Source organism: Hemitrygon akajei, chromosome 19, assembly GCF_048418815.1.
Source record: "Hemitrygon akajei chromosome 19, sHemAka1.3, whole genome shotgun sequence".
NCBI lineage: Eukaryota > Metazoa > Chordata > Chondrichthyes > Myliobatiformes > Dasyatidae > Hemitrygon > Hemitrygon akajei.
The window spans coordinates 16,320,245-16,339,767 of record NC_133142.1 but is presented as its reverse complement, the minus strand read 5'-3'; the positions used below and the strand labels follow the sequence as shown (position 1 = coordinate 16,339,767).

Below are 19,523 nucleotides of genomic sequence, written 5' to 3'. Positions count from 1 at the left end.
CTTGATCACAGAGCTAGATTTTACAATGAAATAACTATTATCAATGTTTTCCATTTCATACTGGAAGTTCAACATCTGTAGTCATTGCCAACAAATGATGCAGAGTCATGCCACAACACAAAACTGAAGGCAAAGCAAAAATGCTGCATTTTCAATACAATAAGTGCTCCTGTTGAATACAGGGGAAGTTAACAAATAAGGAGGAAGTGCTGACCCCCAGCCCTTTTGGACTGTTTAGCAATATGAGCTTCCCTTAGGACAGCAATACATCTGCTTCCTGACCACCCACACGACCTAAGACATCATCATTCAAACAACCATCTGGGCCAGCAGCCCGTGGAGCAGATTAAATGCTGAAGTCTGCAACTGGGCTCTCGGAGACTCGAGCATCAGAGTGTTGACAATGTAAGGATGTTGACAACCCATGAATGAGTCCAGCTCTGTCAAAACCACCAGGGCAACATCTTGTAGGAGAAACTACTCAAGGGCAACTGGGGCTCGGCAATAAATGCTGGCTTAGCTGGCGACGTCCACATCCCATAAATGATTTTTTTTTAGAACTGCAAAGGGAAGTAAAGTAAGTTGATAACTTGGATGACCCAACCTGCTAGAAGATCAGAAACAGAAATAAAGTCGGTCCTCATTATCCGCAGGTTCCGCATGCGCGGATTCAACCAACCGCAGATCAGGAAAACCCGGAAGTTCTCTCTCCAGCGCTCGTTGTTTGAACATTGTTCACCTCACATCTCATTCAGTCACTACTTTGTTTCTGTGAAAAAATGGCTCCTGAAAAGCAATTCTAACTAAAGCATCTGCAATTGTGAAGTCTCAACCTTCAACGCTTGAAGATCCTCAGCCCTCAACCTCCACAGATCCTGACTTTAGTATTATTGAGCCTCCTCATTATTCCCTAAACAATACAGTATAACAACTATTTACATAGCATTTACATTGTATTAGGTATTATAAGTAATCTAGAGATGATTTAAAGAATATGGGAGGATGTGCGAAGGTTATAGAACATAGAACATTGAACATAGAATAGTACAGCACATTACAGGCCCTTCGGCCCACAATGTTGTGCCCACCCTCAAACCCTGCCTTCCAAATAACCCCCCACCTTAAATTCCTCCATATGCCTGTCAAGTAGTCTCTTAAACTTCACTAGTGTATCTGCCTCCACCACTGACTCAGGCAGAGCATTCCACACACCAATCACTCTCTGAGTGAAAAACCTTCCTCTAATATCCCCCTTGAACTTCCCTCCCCTTACCTTAAAGCATGACCTCTTGTACTGAGCAGTGGTGCCCTGGGGAAGTGGCGCTGGCTGTCCACTCTGTCTATTCCTCTTAATATCTTTTACACCTCTATCATGCCTCCTCTCATCCTCCTTCTCTCCAAAGAGTAAAGCCCTAGCTCCCTTAATCTCTGATCATAATCCATACTCTCTAAACCAGGCAGCAACCTAGTAAATCTCCTCTGTACCCTTTCCAATGCTTCCACATCCTATGTCTTCCAATCCCATTCTCCTGCCTTCTCCACATTACCTCTGATGCTCTTACTAACTAAGAAGCTATCAACCTCCACTTCAGATATACCACAGCTGCCTGTGGCAATGAATTCCACAGATATACCACCGTCTGGCTAGGAAATTCCTCCACATCTCTGTTCCAAGGAAAGGAAAGCAGTGGATTGAGAAGCTATTACTCAATTACCGGTTAGGTTGAGTGAGGTTATTAAAAGCACAGTATTATCAAATGCTTCCTGACCTATTTAGGTGCTGGCCTGTCTCCTTTGGTTGCCCCTTACCTTCAAGCATTTTTTTGTGCTCTAGTGATGCCTCCATTGTGGCTTCTTTACCTTCTCAGGTACCAGTCTCTATGGAATTACCAGGCTATGAAGAATAGAGCAGTCCACAATAAATCAGCCTGTGTTGACAGGCTCACGTTGTAGAGAGCTCCCAGAATATATGTATCAAAATGCACCATATTTCCTGTCAGTCCCAAGAGTCTTGTGGTATCGGTTGTACTTTCTCATGAAAGGGGCAATTGGAGAGACTATCAGTATACCAACAGAATTTCTTTAGTGCTCTTAAATGGGTTAAATCGGGGATTTCCAACCTGGAGTCTACCGACTCCTTGCTTAATGGTATTGGTCCATGGCATAAGCAAGGTTAAATAATAGTGAATAGATGGACAAGAGTCACTGAACTAAGGTGTATTGGCACTGCCTATTAAAAAGGGTGCCCATGTACAGAGATCAAGTGGAATATCTTGCTATTCACATAAACTGCACAAGTGTGGTCCAATATACTCTGGTTACAAGAAGCTGGCCACTCCTCAAGCTTGTACAGCTTTATTATTCTGGCCCCTGGCACCTATTTGAAATAGCAATGTGCCATGATCTGGGACATTTAGGCGACAATCCCAGTTTCGGGCTAAAAGGAGCAAGAGGTAGAACAGTACAAGCACGGTAAAGTTCCCTCAGCCCACAAAGAGTAAAGAGCAGTAGTTAAGAGTGGTGATGGGTCTGACAAACCCGTGGACAGCAGTGGTAAACTACATCTTTTTTTTCTGCAATGCTCCACAAAAAATGGTCCAAGCGAGTGGCTCTTAGTCTGTGTTCAGGCCATTACTCAATAGCTCGCTATTGTGCTTCTTTTCATCTCATTGTCCGTCCGTCCAAAGGAAGGAATGAAGAACAAAAACCATAATAGGCAGTGATGTTTAGAGAGATAAAATCCACAAGGAATGAAACAGGAACATCAAACACCCACAAAGAAAAAAAAAAGACTGGCGGGTGAACTACCATATTCTGTAAATACAGGTTCCATATAACAAAGCCAATACCAGCAACTTTTCTGAAGAGTTCAGTTAAAATGACATGGTCTAAATGAAGCAATTGAAACCTGAAATTATAAGAAACCTTCCTTTCCTGCTGGCTACTGCTTTGACTTGGCACAATTATCTGTTATTCATGATTGCCACTGTTTAACCAGCAACTACTTGCTGCATCCAATTAGACCAATGGTTTAATCCATTTATATTTGTGATTGCTATCCCTTTATTGCTGTACTTCATTGTGAATTATCTCTGTGCTGGTCTAATGCACAAGAACAGTTTCTGCCAGCTTTGTGGACAGTAGGTTTAAGTGGCTATATTTAGAAAAATTCTCTTCCAGTCAAATAATAAACTACATAATTTAGTTACATAAGTTCATAACTTTATAAACAGCAGAAAATTGAGAAGGTGCAGAAACTAGAAACTTCAAAATGTAGAAAAAATTGCCAGCTGCAAGATAAAAAAGCTAAATTATGTGACAGTAACAAAAGATGTATGTGATGCTGATCCATTAAAACAAAACATTGACTGCATCTTTTTCTTATAAATAAAAGTTTGGAAAGACAAGTTCTGACATATGCTTAGTGTTGTGACAGTTAATAAACTAGGTTGCATGCCATCTTTATTAGTAGTCTTACAATCCTTTACTCTATTGATTTAAAATATAGATTCCTATTTCTTTTACTCACCTGAATCCTTTTCCTATAAAATTATTTAGACAGGCTATTTCTGGTGCTGTAATATTCTATGATTGCAAGCACACTTCCAAATTCAGAGCTAATTCAGTGCTCTCCGGTTTGCTCGTGTGGAATTGATGTTAGTCTGGTGGCAGCAATCAGCCTTTATTCTGATTTATTTGATACCTTTAATCACCCTTGCAAGCAGACACGATGGGCTAAAAGGACTCTTTCTGAGCTATTAATTTTGAATCTCTGAATCTGTGAAAATATTACTGGATTGAGATTGCCAAAGAGGAAAGACAGACTCAACGCAGCTATGAGTGCACGAAAGCAGAACCCATGAAGAATCTACTGCCTGAACTAATTAAGATAATTATTCTAACATCTGGAAGTTTGCACTTGGAGGTATTTGAAATGCAGCATTTAATAAATTGTTTGTTACATCTTCGTTTAATTTGACAGTCAAAGTTTTTTTTTTGAGAACTTAATGGAGCCTGTCTTAGCTGTAGCTGCCACAGATGCAAATATAGTAATAATTAGGAAGACCTTCTTGCTGAGAATCGAAAAAGCTGTGAGCAACAACATCACTCACTAGGTTCCAGCTAGTACTGCTGCATTTGTCTGTGACCATGCTGTTTTCTATTGGAATGCTGCCTTGTGGGGATTACCCAAGCTTCAGCAACAACTGGTTTTCTCTTTTGAACAGGATATTTCAATTGTCCTGTGGTTTATTTAACATGAAAACGAGGATACGTGTACTGTTAAACAACACAGCTCATTTAGTACTGTCAGCCAGTTTCCAAACTTCAGGGGAATTCTTACTCAATAGGTTTAAAATTTCATATGCCGGTGCAGAAAGTAATTAAAAGGTATTTTCTGCTTTACACTTCATTTTTTTTTTAATTGTACATTTAATACTTCTAACAATTTTTAGATGACTGATTAAGATTCCCCCTTTAATGTAACAGTCCCATACACTCCTTGGAAGCCATCCACTGGGTTTATTTTTCAAATATAAACCGAGCAGGACTGACTACAGGACGCTTCTGGATCCACACCAAATGATGTGATATTGCAGGATAATGTAAAGGGTGGAAGTATATGCATAATTCACAGCCACCAACGTTGATCTGGGGTTCACTTTAAGACAGGCCTGATGTGATGACGTAATATTGTGATTTATTTTTTTTACCTTGTTTGGAGGACAATAACGGAGTTGTGATGGTTTCCCTTAAACTTAAAACACCCCTGCCATTTTATTTATGAAAACCTACTATATCATTTGTTTCTTGCCTTTAAAATGAGTGCACTTTCTTGGGAAAACTGAGTGGGCTACTTTTATTAATTGCATACTCCGGTGAAGAGATACCAGAATTCTTGTACCATCCCATCACAATAATCTCGGCAGGAGTCAGCAAAAATGACAGTGTTGTGGGGTGAAAAGTAAAAGCTGGAAACACCCAGCAGTTAAGTGCTGAAAGCAGGAAAGAAAAGCAGAGATTGGTTGACGTTGAAGATCCTTTGTCAAACCTGCCCAGTACTCGGAGCATTTTCTAATTATATTTCAGTTTTCCATCTTCACAATGCCTTCACGATTTCAATGGCACATTTTGTCTGGACATTTTTACACATTTACAACTGTTATGTTTTTCAGGTGCAAGGTTCTGATTGTTTTTTGTAAAGTTTAGATTATTCAGTCTGAAAGGGTGCCACGGTAGCAAAGTGTAATAACGTGATGCTATTACAGCTCGGCGTCCCAGAGTTCAGAGTTCACTTCCAGTGCTGTCTGTAAGGACGTGACCACGTGGGTTTCAACACATGCAGGTTGGTAGGTTAACTGGTCATTGTAGACTGCCCTGTAATTAGCCTAATTAAAAGATACTATAGGTGGGTTACTGGGTGTGCAGTTCGTTGGGCCAGAAGGGTCTGCTCACAATGTATCTCTAGATAGATAAATAAATAAATAAATAAATAGACAACAGGATATAGTAACTGTACGATGATTGTGGGATTAACTTTCTCTTCAATGTCTGTCCATTGCCTCTGCCATGGGGAAAATATTCTGATTATCCATCTGTTCCATGACCCTCATAATTTTATATTCCACTGCCACCCCTCTCTACCTCCTCTGCTCAAAGGAAAACAAACCCAGCCTATCCAATGTCACCTCATAACTGAAGCAATCCATTTCTCAGGTTATGCCATAGTGAACCTCCTCCTCATAGTGACTGAACCTCTCCGGTGCAGTCACATCCTTCCTACTGCATGGCAACCAGAACTGCACGCAATACTCCAACTGTGGCCTAATCGCTGTCTTATAAGTTACACCACAACCTTCTCTTATATTCTCCACCCCAGCTAATTAATTTATTGAGATACAGTCCAGACAGGCCCTTCCAGTCCTTCGAGCTGCACGGTCTAGCAATCCCCGATTTGACCTTTGTCCAATCACAGGACAGTTTACAATGACCAATTAACTTAAGCAACAGTAGGTCTTTGGAATGTGGGAGGAAACCCACACAGTTACAGAGAGAACGTACAAACTCCTTACGGACAGCGGCAGGAAAAGAACCTGAATTGCTGGTACTGTAAAACTTTGTGCCAATCTCTACACTACTGTGCTGCCCCAATGGAAATAAGCAATCCATATGCCTTCTTCAATGTTCTATTTTTACATGTTGCCACTTGCAAAGGCCTTTGGACTCACACTTCCTTAATACTCCACAGGGCCCTACCATACCTGGTGTACGATACTGTGCAAAAGTCTGAGACACATTAATAATAGCTGGGGTGCCTAAGGCTTTTGCATGGTACTCCATCTGTCAGTGTGGAGTGGAGAGCAAGTTTGTAAGTCTGGCAGGAGCAAAGGATGTTGGGAATGGTGAGGAGGAGTGTGGGACAGGTGGCAGAGAAGGAGTGCCGGGGTGGGTTTGGTGTAGGTGCAGCCACACCCAGCCCTGAAACACCAGGCAGGGTCATTTGATTCCAAACAATTGGTTTATTGATTATTATAGAACATCTCTCTGGTGCTTCCTGCTCCCTCCCCTCCCACTTCCTCTTTTCCCAACCATGATTCCCCTCTCCCTGTCCCCTTCCCACTCTCAGTCAACAACAGAGACGCATATCAGAATCGGGTTTATCATCACTCACATATGTCATGAAATTTGTTTTTTTTTTGCAGCAGTAGAGTAATACATGCAATTACTACAGAACTGTGCAGAAGTCTTAGGCACCCTAGCTATATACATAAGCCTCAGACACTTGCACAGTTCTGTATGACTAACCCTTATTTGTCCCTGCTAAAGTGCACTATCTCATACTTATTGGAATTAAATTCCATCTGCTCTTGTTCTTCCCAATTAACCAGCATATCGATATCATTCTTCATCCTAAGACTACCTTCCTCACTACTAAAATCACCAATTTTCTTGTTACCTGCAAACTCATATATTGAGCTCCATCACGGGCAACTGTCCAGTTCACGAACGTAAATAAGAAACAGTAAGATTCGCTATTTCTGTGGTAGACCATTGGTCATGGACTAACCACTACCATCACCATCTATTGCAAACTCAAAACGTCCTCTAAAATAGAACCAATTTGTCCAGAATTACATGTTGCAAAGAACATTAAACTTCTCAAAGAGCACCTCCACATGACATTGAAAGATCCATGCAATTATGGATGCCTATCATTCTGAGAGCCTATGAAACATTTTCCCAAACAAATTGAAACCATAACATTTTTTGAGTTTTTACCCTCAAGGTCAAGGTTGATGGAGTGATTTTCTTGTGAGGACCAAGCTGATGTAACTGATGTCCACGTGGTAAATACTGCTGTCAAATGCAGACAACCACTGCCCCTATGTGTGCAAATCTTCAAGGTCAGACTTCCAAGGTATCCAGGATGATCTTTTGACCTCACGACTAAGGAGGAAACCATTTTCATTCTGTTATTGAAAAATTTGTTTAGTTCCACAGCTTCCTCTAGCTTCAAAGTAGAGTCAACGTGAACAAGTTCCCTCACAAAAGACTTCATTAAAATAATTATTTTTTAGCCTGTCAAAGTATGCTAATGGTAAGTTCAGACCTATTATGCTTTTTGGTTGTAGTTGACAGGTTATTGTTGAATTCTCCTTGTCCATAAACTGAGCAGAGGAGACAATGAAAATGTGTATATTAATTTGCTGAATATTAATTTGTGGGTACTGTGCATGATTGTTTCTATAAAACATTTGTAACGCTTACACGACAGGCTGGTATATGTCTAGGGGGAAATTCCAGCCACTCTCCAACCCCGCCTCCCGTATACGCAGGTGCTGTGGAAAACAAGTTAACACAGCATCGCTCACACCATATCAAGCTCACACCAGATACAGTTATAGAATATACTTTAAAGATTTTACTAGAACTAAATGATTACTAACAATACAGTATATATGAAAGAAAAGAAAATAAAGTAAAAGGTGCCAAAACTTATCAGGGTTCAGTCAATCTAGTGCACATCGTTGGAGCTCAACCATCGAACCGTTCGACCACTCTTCGCTTCAGCCATCCTCCACAACCTCGCACCTGGGACCACCCGAAGTGGTCGACCGAGCAGTGCGGCACACGTCCACCTTCTTCGGCATCTTCTTCCCCGCTCTCGAAAAACCCGCAAAACCCCAGCTCCCAGACCCACAATAAAAAAATGACATCCAACCCCATTGGTTAATTAATGAATACAATCCCCGTTATCAGCAATCCTAAACCTAAACAGACTGTGAGAAGCTTCGAGAATGCTCTGCAAGACAACACCCTCTCACCAGTTAGCATAACAAAGAAGCAGTTTTACTTTTAACAAAGAAGCCATTTTGATTAACATGCGTAGTACACATTATAGACTGTATTCTATTAAATATGGTGCAATTTATAACTCCAGTTAGTAGAGATATTTCTTCACACCCTCTCTCCACACCTTTCCTTCTCATTAACTTAAGTCACTAGTAATTAAGGGCAGCATCTTCCACCGGTGAGGTTTGTTCCTCACCCGGTTTTTAGATGGTGCTTTGGCACAGCTGGTAAAGCTGCTACCTCACAGTTTCAGAAACCCACGATCAATCCTAACTTCCGATGCTCTCTGTGTGGTGTTTGCACCTTTTCCCTGTGACATTTTGGGATTCCTCCAGGTGCTCCAGTTTTAGGTTGGCAGGTTAACTGGTCAATGTAAACTGCCCCAAGAGGTAAGTGATCGAATTTGGGGGGGGAGGGGGGTACTGAAGAGAATCTAGGGAGAATGAAGAAAATGGATTCATGTAGGATGATTGGAAAACAAATGGCTGATGTTCGATGTGGACAACATGGGCTGGAAGGGCCGATTTCTGTGCTGCATCTCTGTATGACTCCAAACACCTGAGGTGGCCCTAACAGCTCCATCAGTAGAGAACAACAACCCAGTTTACAGCCTCTTGCTCCAATCTCTCTTCACCCTGCATTAAAGGATGAGGAGGAAAATAAGGAGCTAAGCCTATTTAATTACATGCAATGTCTAAAGTGCAATAGAAATTTACAGCAGCAGGCCCGTGCACAGCATCTACTGGCCTGCCAGACACCAGCTATTTTACACAGCTCCCCAAAGCAGGAGCATTTCCATGCTATTATACACAGCAAACGATGGATTTTAAATTACGATTGCCCACCTCTTCAGCTGAAGTCTGAGATGGAATGGACTGGTTCTTCCATATTTTATGGTTCCTAATATTCTGAATAAATTTTAAGGTTTACTTTTCTGTCGAGCTTGAAGCAATTAGTTGACTTCCTTGAGACATGCAATATTTGCCCACCCACCCATTCCAAAAGCACAGCAAGCTGACTCCGAACGAGGTCTTAACCTCAACAGAAATATAAACATTTGAATAATATCTTCATTAAGGACAATTTCCCAGATTTTTTAAATGAACAAAAGAAATAATTAAATGCAAATTAAATACCAAAATATTTGGAATATTTTGGCTTCTTATTTTCACCTTAGTACATAATCCAACATAGAACATGGAACAGTAAAGCACAGGAAAAGGCCCTTCTGCCCACAATGTTGTGATAAACTAGTTAAATTAGTAATCAAGTGGCCAACTAATCTCTACTGCCTACACAGTGTCCATATCCTTCCATTTTCCTCACAATCATGTGTCTATCTAAACATTACTTAAGAGTCTCTAATGTTTCTGCCTCTACCACCATCCCAGGCAGGACATTCCAGGCACCCACAACTCTCTGTGTAAAAAAAACTTGACCCCCATATCTCCCTTGAAAGAAATTATCCCTTCCCCTCATCTTAAATGCATGCCCAATTTCATTTTAATCCTTGCAAAAAGATATTGTCTGTCTACTCTATCTATGTCTCTCATAATCCTATAAAACCTCTATTAGAAGTACCCTTAGCCTCTGCCGCACTTGAAAAAACAACCCAAGTTTGTCCAACCCACATGCACTCTAATCCAGGCAGCATCCTTGTACATCTTTTCTGCACCCTCTCCAAGGCCTTGACATCCTTCTCATAATGGGCCAACCAGAACTGTATGTTATACTCTAGATCCCCCCTAAATAGAATTTTATTTCAGGTTGGTGCTGGATTGCAAGAGGGCAAAGTTCTAGAATGACTATGAGATGGCTTTTTAGAGCAGCTCATGGTTGAGCCCACTAGGGGATCAACTATTCTGGATTGGGTGTTGTGCAATGAAACAGAATTGATTGGGGAGGATAAGGCAAAAGTACCCATAAGGGCAAGTGATCACAATATGAGAGAATTCACCCTGAAATTTGAGCAGGAAAAGCTAAATTCAAATGCATCAGTATTAAAGTGGAGTAAAGGGTATCACAGAGGCTCAAGAGAGGAGTTGGCCAAAATTGATCAGAAAAGATAATGGCAGGGATAACGGCAGAGCAGAAATGGCTGGAATTTCTGGAAGCAACTCAGAAGGCACAGGATATATACATCTCAAAGAGGAAGAAGTACTCTAAAGGCAAGATGACACAACCATGGCTAACAAGAGAAGTCAAAGCCAACATAAAGGCCAAAGAGAGGGCATATAATTCAGGAAAATTAGTGGAAAGTTAGAGTATTGTGAAGCTTTTAAAAACCATCAGAAGGCAACTAAAAAAGTCATTAAGAAGGAAAAGATGAAATACCAAAATAAGCTAGCTAATTTTATTAAAGAGGATACCAAAAGCTGCTTCAGATAAAGTGTAAAAGAGAGGCGAGAGTGGGTATTAGACCACTGGAAAATGAGAAGTAGTAATGGGGGACAAGGAAATAGCGGGGGAACTGAGTAAGTATTTTGCACCAGTCTTCATTGTGGAAGACACCAGCAGTGTGCTGGAATTTCAAGAGTGTCAGGGGTCAGAAGTGTGTGGTTGCCATTATTAGAAGGTTCTTGGGAAAGTCACCTGGACCAGGGTTCTGAAAGAGGTGGCTGAAGAGATTGTGGAGGCATTCTTCAGAGGGCACAGCCTCTTCCCCTCTGCCATCCGACTTCAAAATGGACATTGAACATTACCTCACTACTTTTTATTTCTGTTATTTTGCACTACAACTATTTAATAGTCACATATACACTAATGTAACTCAGTTTTTTCTCCATGATTTATTTATCATGTATTTCACTGTGCCGCCGTGTAAAGTCACCAAATTTCATGACATATGCCAGTGATATTGAATCTGATTCTGATTTTTAATCATCCTAGAATACCAGAAAATTGCAAATGTCCCTCCAAGAGGGGAGAGAGGCAGAAGAAGGGAAATTATAGGCCAGTTAGTCCAACCTCAGTTGGCGCGTGGCCAAGTGGCTAAGACATTGGTCTAGTGATCTGAAGGTCACTAGTTCGAGCCTCAGCTAAGGCAGCATATTGTGTCAAGGCAAGGCACTTAACCACACATTGCTCTGCGACGACACCGGTGCCAAGCTGTATCGCCCTTGCCCTTCCCTTGGACAACATCGGTGGCGTGGAGAGGGGAGACTTGCAGCATGTGCAACTGCCGGTCTCCCATACAACCCTGCCCAGGCCTGTGCCCTGGAAACTTTCCAACGCACAAATCCATGGTCTCCTGAGACTAACGGATGTCTATTAAAAAAAAAAGTCCAACCTCAGTGGTTGTGAAGATGTTGGAGTCGACTATTAAGGATGTAGTTTTGGGATACTTGGAAGCACATTAAAAATAGGCCATAGTCAGAATGGTTTCCTCATGGGAAAATCTTGCCTGACAAATCTGTTGGAATTATTTAAAGAAATAACAAGCAGGATGGATAAAAGAAGATCAGCGGATGTTGTGTACTTGGATTTTCAGAAGGCCTTTAATAAATTGTCACACAAGAGACAGCGTAGCAAGTTAAGAGCCCATAGTATTATAGGAAAGATACTAGCATGGATAAGGCAGTGGCTGATTGGCAGGAGGCAAAGAGTGGGAACAAGAGGAGTCTTTTCTAGTTGGCTGCCGGTGACTAGTGGTGTCCCACAGGGGTCTGTGTTGGGACCGATTCTTTTCATGCCATACGGCTATGACTTAATGGGATTGATGGCTTTGTTGCAAAGTTTGCAGACGATATGAAGATAGGTGAAGGGGCAGGTAGTTTTGAGGAAGTAGAGAGGCTACAGAAGGACTTAGACAGATTAAGAGAGTTCTAAATGCAGAGAAAATTCAAAAATCTGAGGTGCAAAGGGATGTGGAAGTCCTTGTGCAGGATTCCCTAAAGGTAAATTTGCAGGATAAGTGTGTGGTGAGGAAGGCAAATGCAATGTTAGCATTCATTTCAGGAGACTAGAAGATAAATGTTGAGGCTTTATAAAGAACTAGTGAGGCCTCACTTGGAGTATTGGGAACAGTTTTCAGCTTCTCATCTTAGACAGGGTATGCTGACACTGGAGAAGGTTCAAAGGAGGTTACAAAGATAATTCTAGGATTGAACAGCTCGTCATATGGAGTATTTGATGGCTCTGGGCCTGTATTCACTGGAATTCACAAGAATGAGGGGTGACCTCATTGAAACCTATCGAATGTTTAAAGACCTTGATAGAGTGGATGTGGAGAGGATGTCTCCTATGGTGGAAGAGTCCACGACCAGAGGACAGAGTCTCAGAATAGAGGGGCTTCGTTTTTGAACGGAGATGAGGTGGAATTTCTTTAACCAGAGAATGGTGAACCTGTGGAATTCATTAACACAGATAGCAGTAGAGGCTAAGTCCTTTTGTACATTTAAGACAGAGGTTGATAGATTCTACATTGGTCAGGGCATGAAGGGATATAGGGAGAAGGCAGGAGATTAGGGCTGAGAGAGAAAATTGATCAGGCATGATAAAATAGCAGAGCAAGCACGATGGGCCAAATGCAGACATCCCACCTCCCCTGGAAGTTCTGGGAGTCTCCTGCAAATTGATAGCGGCTCCCTGACACCCGCAAATTATATACAATATCCCAGAAATCTTGCTCTTTTTGAGAGCAAGCGAGTGAGCGGGGTGGGGGGGGGGGGGAGGAGAGAGGACGAGGAGGACAAGGAGGAGAGAGCGAGAAGAGGAGAGAGAGATATCAAAAATAATGACAGTGTTGCTCACTGCACTGTTTGCAACAGTGACTTTTCTATTGCCCATGGTTTGTTAAATGACTAGAAGGCATGTTGAGATGAGTTTAACAGGTGTCATTTGTTCATTAGCATAGCGGACATTATTTAAACTAGCTGGCTAGCTGCCAAGGAGTTACTCTATTGCAGACATCCCACCTCTCCCGGAAGTTCCGGAAGTCTTCCGCAAATTGATGGTGCTACCTCCCTGAAAATAGTTCTTGCAGATTGGGATGTCTGCAAGTGACCTAATTCTGCTCCTATATCTTATGGTTTTGTAAAGTTGCAACATAACATCCTGACTTTTGAACGCAATTCCTCGATTAATAAAGGCAAACATGCCATCTGCCTTCTTAACCACCCTATCAACCTGAGTAACCACTTTCAGGAGCCATGAACTTGGATCCCAAGATCCCTCTGTTCAGCAACTCTGTTAAGGATCTTGCTCTTAACAGTGTAATGTCTCTTTGCATTTGAATTACCAAGGCATTCTTTGCCAGTCTCCTACACAATCCAGAACTCCACCAATCTTCATATAATCTGCAAATTTACTAACTCACCCATCTACACTTTCATGTAGGTCATTCATATTCATCACAAACAGCAGAGGACCCAGTACAGATCTCTGCTGAATACCCATAATCACAGACCTCCAAGTACAATAAGTACCTTTAAACACTACCCTCTGTCTTCTATACGTAAGCCTATTCTGAATCCAAACAGCCATTTCACCAAGAATCCCATGCATCTTAATCTTCTGGATAAGCCTCCCATCAGGGACCTTGTCAAATATCTTACTAAAATCCATGTATACAACATACACAGCTCTGTCTCCATTAATCACCCTCGTCGCCTCATAAAAAAAAACTCTATAAACATAATAAGACAAGACTTGCCCTGCACAAAGCCATGCTGGCTCTCTCTAATTAGGTCATGGTTTTCTAAATACTCATAAATCCTATCCCTAAAAATACTCTCCAATAACTTCCCTTGTTAAGCAACCTCATATGTGGCACCTTGTCAAGGGCCTTCTGAAAATCCAGGAATACAACATCCACAATTCTCCTTTGTCTATCCTACTTGTTATTTCCTCAAAGGATTCCAACAGATTTGTCAAGGAAGATTTCCCCTTAAGGAAACCATACTCTCTTTGGCCTATTTAATTATGTGCATCCAAGTACCCTGTAGCTCAATCCTTAATAATAGACTCCAGCATCTTCCCAACCACTGAAGTCAGGCTAACTGGTCTGTACTTTCCTTTCTTCTGCCTCCCTCCCTTCCTGAAGAGTGGAGTGGCATTCACACTTTTCCAGTCCTCTGAACCATTCCAGAATCTAGCGATTCTTGAAAGATCATTACTAATGCCTTCACAATCTCTTCAAGCTACCTCAATGGGGCATAGTTCATCTGGTCCAGGTGACCAATATATCTTCAGACCTTTCAGCTTCCCAAGCATTTTCTCCCTAGTAACAGCAACTACACTCACTTCTGCCTGCTGATACTCTCGAATTTCTGGCATACTGCTAGTGTCGTTCAGGGTGAAGACTGACACAACATACTTATTAAGTTCATTTGTCATTCCTTTGTCTCCAATGACTACCTTTACAGCACCACTTTCCAACCATTCAATATCCACTTTCACCTCTCTTTTATTGTTTATATATCTGAAAAAAAAAAGTTTGGTATCCTCTTTTATATTATTGGCTAGCTTATCTTCATATTTTATCTTTTCACTCCTTGACTTTTTTAGTTATCTTCTTTTGATTTTCAAAAGCTTCCCAATCCTCTAACATTAGCAATATTTCATACCCACTCTGTTGCTCTTATGCTCTTTAATTTCTCTTGTTAGCTATGGTTTTGTCATCGTCCCTTTAGAATATTTTTTCATCTTTGCAATGCATTTACCCTGCACTTTCTGAATTGTTCCCAGAAACTCCATCCATTGCTGCTCTGTCATCATCCTTGCTAATGTCCCTTTCTGATCAACTTTGGCCAGCTCCTCCCTCATGCCGCTGTAATTCTCTTCACTCCATTGTAATATTGATACATCTGACTGTAGCTTCTCCCTCTCAAACTGCAGGGTGAATTCTGTCATACTGTGATCACTGCCTCCTAAGAGTTCCTTTACCTTAAGCTCCATAATCTAATCTGGTTCATTGCACAACACCCAATACAGAATTGTATTTCCCCTGGTGGGTTCAACTGCATGCTTCTCTAAAATTCTATCCTGTAGGCATTCTACAAATTCCCTCCCTTGGGATCCAGCACCAACCTGATTTTTCCCAATCTACCTGAATATTGAAATCCCCATGACTATTGTAACATTGCCCTTTTCACTTGCCTTTTCTACCTCCTGTTGTATGTTGTATCCCACATCCTGGCTACTGTTTGGAGGCCTGAATTTAACTCCCATTAGAGCCCTTTAACCCTTGCAGTTTCTTAACTCTACCCACAAGGATGCTACATCTTCCCATCCTATGTCAGCTCTTTCTAAAGATTTCATTTCATTATTTACCACCCCCTCAATCTACCTGCCTTCCTTTCAATACAATGTGTATCCTTGTACACTAAACTCCCAACTACGATCTTCTTTCAGCCATGACTCAGGTATGCCCACAATGCCAAACCTGCCAATATCAAACTGCACTGCAAGATCATCTAACTTATTCCATGTACTGCACGCATTCAAGTATAACATATTCAATCCTGAATTCATCATCCTTTGTGATTATGCCCCCATGATACATTTCAACTCATCCTACCGACTGCAATTTTGTCCTAAAATCTGCCTGTCCTTCCTCAGTCTCACTACATGCTGCATCTAGTTGTACACTAACTGGCCCATCCTCAGCCCCAACACTCTGGTTCCCATCCCCAGCTATATTAGTCAGTTTTTGAAAGATTTTAATTAAAAGACAAGAAGAGTAAAAAAAAAAATCTCTTCAGAATTTGTCAAACTTGTGGTGGTCATATATAAGGCAGAAAAAGGGCTGATTTTCACTTTTTTTTACAATTCTATAATAAATAAGGTAGCATCGGGTTTATAATTAAGCTCATCCCATGCCCCTACTGCTCCATTTACAATGTGTTTTAGGAGACATTAGTTCTGCTACTTTTATTAAGCACAAGTCTGGTGAGTAAATTCAAACTCGGATCAAATAACATTGTTACAACTTTCAAAGTTTCACCTCTACACCTGACAGCAATATGCCTTTGCCCCGTTTGTTAATTGCAGATGGTCTGAAGGTGACCATTCCAACTCTCAGACAAAAGAATCTTCTGTTCCTCTCGGGTAAAAGGCTTTTGAAACAATTATTATTCAGTAGCTTGCTCCATTTAACCAAAGCTTTGAGCTTTGAAAGCATAATCTTTATTACAAATATTGTCCAATTCAGTGATTTCTGGTATTTCTTAAGGAGGGCACTTCTTGGAACTGCAGGAGGAGGAGTAATTAAATTGAAACAGAACCTTTTCATTTGATATTTTTCCAATCAGCTTCAGAGGAATTCTTTCCCAATCACAGAAAACATGTATTGTGTCTGCGTCCAAGATCATGCAGCTGAAGGTTTTGAGGTGAAATGCGCATGGAAATTTTGATTTTCTGGGCAGTAGCTATTGGATGAATGAAGAAATTCTGCAGCTCACATTCAAATGCCCATTGTTGTCAACAACTTCTTTGCCTTTTTTCAAGCTAACAAAGTGACCATCTCCTGTTGTACATTTTTATTGTATTAGAGAATTCCCAGAGCCTTGTTTAGCCTTTAACCTGGGGTGCATAGATGCCTTGGTTAATGGTAGGGGTCCATGGTATAAAAAAGGATTGGGAACCCCTGCTCTAGAGTAAATACATTCATTCTTATCACTACACTGAGGAGCAGGAAGATAAGCTTCCACAGGTTGCAGGATTTCCTGACATTCTGTGTTAGTTAGAATCAGAATCAAGTTTAATATCACCAGCATATATCTTTGTGGCAGCAGTACAATGCAATATATAATCATTAACAAAAGTGAATTACAATAAATATGTAAAATAGTTGAATAGGTTAGGACTTTATTCCCTGGAGTGTAGAAGAATGAGGGGAGATTTGATCGAGGTATATAAAATTATGATGGGTATAGATAGAGTGAATGAAAGCAGGCTTTTTCCACTGAGGCTAGGGGAGAAATAAAACCAGAGGACATGGGTTAAGGGTGAAGGGGGAAAAGTTTAAAGGGAACATTAGGGGGACCTTCTTCACACAGAGAGTGGTGGGAGTGTGGAATGAGCTGCCAGATGAAGTGGTAAATGTGGGCTCACTTTTAACATTTAAGAAAAACTTGGACAGGTACATGGATGAGAGGTGTATGGAGAGATATGGTCCAGGTACAGGTCAGTGGGACTAGGCAGAAAAATGGTTCAGCACAACCAAGAAGGGCCAAAGGGCCTGTTTCTGTGCTGTAATGTTCTATGGTTCTAAGTAGCGCAAAAATAGAAATTAAAAAGAAGTTGTGAAGTGTGTTTATGTGTTCAACGTCCATTCAGAAATTGGATGGCAGAGGGGAAGAAGCTGTTCCTGAATCGTTGAATGTGTGCCTTCAGGCTCCTGCATCTCCTTCTTGATGATAGCCATGAGACAAGGAATGTCCTGGGTGACGGGGTCCTTCATGGTGGATGCCACTTTTCTGAGGCACCGCTCCTTAAAGATGTCCTGGATACAATGGAGGCTTGTGCCCGTGATGGAGCTGACTGAGTATACAAATCTTTGCAGCTTATTTTGATCCTGTCTAGCTGCCCCCTCCATACTAGATGGTGATGCAGCCAATTAAAATACTCTTCACGGTACACCTGTAGAAATTTGTGAGTGTCTCCTCAGACTTCTGATGAAATATGGCTGTTGTTGTGCCTGATTTATAACTGCATTGATGTGTTGGATCCAGGAGAGATCCTTGGAGGTATTGACACCCAGAAACTTGAAGTTGCTCACTCTTTCCACTATTAGATTCCTCTATGAGGACTTATTCAAAGGAACTGCATTTATGAATTGCAATACATACCACTCGATTATTAGACAATAGACAATAGGTGCAGAAGTAGACCATTTGGCCCTTCGAGCCTGCACCACCATTTTGAGATCATGGCTGATCAATTACTATCAATACCCGGTTCCTGCCTTGTTCCCATATCCCTTGATTCCCTTATCCATAAGATACCTATCTAGCTCCTTTTTGAAAGCATCCAGAGAATTGGCCTCCACTACCTTCCGAGGCAGTGCATTCCAGACCCCCACAACTCTCTGGGAGAAGAAGTTTTTCCTTAACTCTGTCCTAAATGACCTACCCCTTATTCTCAAACCATGCCCTCTGGTACTGGACTCTCCCAGCATCTGGAACATATTTCCTGCCTCTATCTTGTCCAATCCCTTAATAATCTTATATGTTTCAATCAGATCCCCTCTCAATCTCCTTAATTCCAGCATGTACAAGCCCAGTCTCTCTAACCTCTCTGCGTAAGACAGTCCAGACATCCCAGGAATTAACCTCGTGAATCTACGCTGCACTTCCTCTACAGCCAGGATGTCCTTCCTTAACCCTGGAGACCAAAACTGTACACAATACTCCAGGTGTGGTCTCACCAGGGCTCTGTACAAATGCAAGAGGATTTCCTTGCTCTTGTACACAATTCCCTTTGTAATAAAGGCCAACATTCCATTAGCTTTCTTCACTGCCTGCTGCACTTGCTCATTCACCTTCAGTGACTGATGAACAAGGACTCCGAGATCTCTTTGTATTTCTCCCTTACCTAACTCTACACTGTTCAGATAATAATCTGCCTTCCTGTTCTTACTCCCAAAGTGGATAACCTCACACTTATTCACATTAAACGCCATCTGCCAAGTATCTGCCCACTCACCCAGCCTATCCAAGTCACCCTGAATTCTCCTAACATCCTCATCACATGTCACACTGCCACCCAGCTTAGTATCATCAGCAAATTTGCTGATGTTATTTTCTATGCCTTCATCCAAATCGTTAACATAAATGGTAAACAGCTGTGGTCCCAATACCGAGCCCTGTGGTACCCCACTAGTCACCACCTGCCATTCCGAGAAACACCCATTCACCGCTACCCTTTGCTTTCTAGCTGCCAACCAGTTTTCTATCCATGTCAATGCCTTCCCCCCGATGCCCTGAGCTTTGATTTTACCCACCAATCTTCTATGTGGGACCTTATCAAATGCCTTCTGGAAATCGAGGTACACTACATCCACTGGATCTCCCCCGTCTAACTTCCTGGTTACATCCTCGAAAAACTCCAACAGATTAGTCAAGCATGATTTACCCTTGGTAAATCCACGCTGGCTCGGCCCAATCCTATCACTGCTATCTAGATATGCCACTATTTCATCCTTAATAATGGACTCTAGCATCTTTCCC

General features: G+C 41.5%; 1 protein-coding gene across 1 annotated transcript in view; it reads right to left on the bottom strand.

The window, feature by feature from the left end:
* cfap92 (cilia and flagella associated protein 92 (putative)) overlaps nt 1-19,523 on the bottom strand; it is a 126,594-nt gene that overhangs the window by 67,538 nt on the left and 39,533 nt on the right. The window lies entirely within an intron of this gene.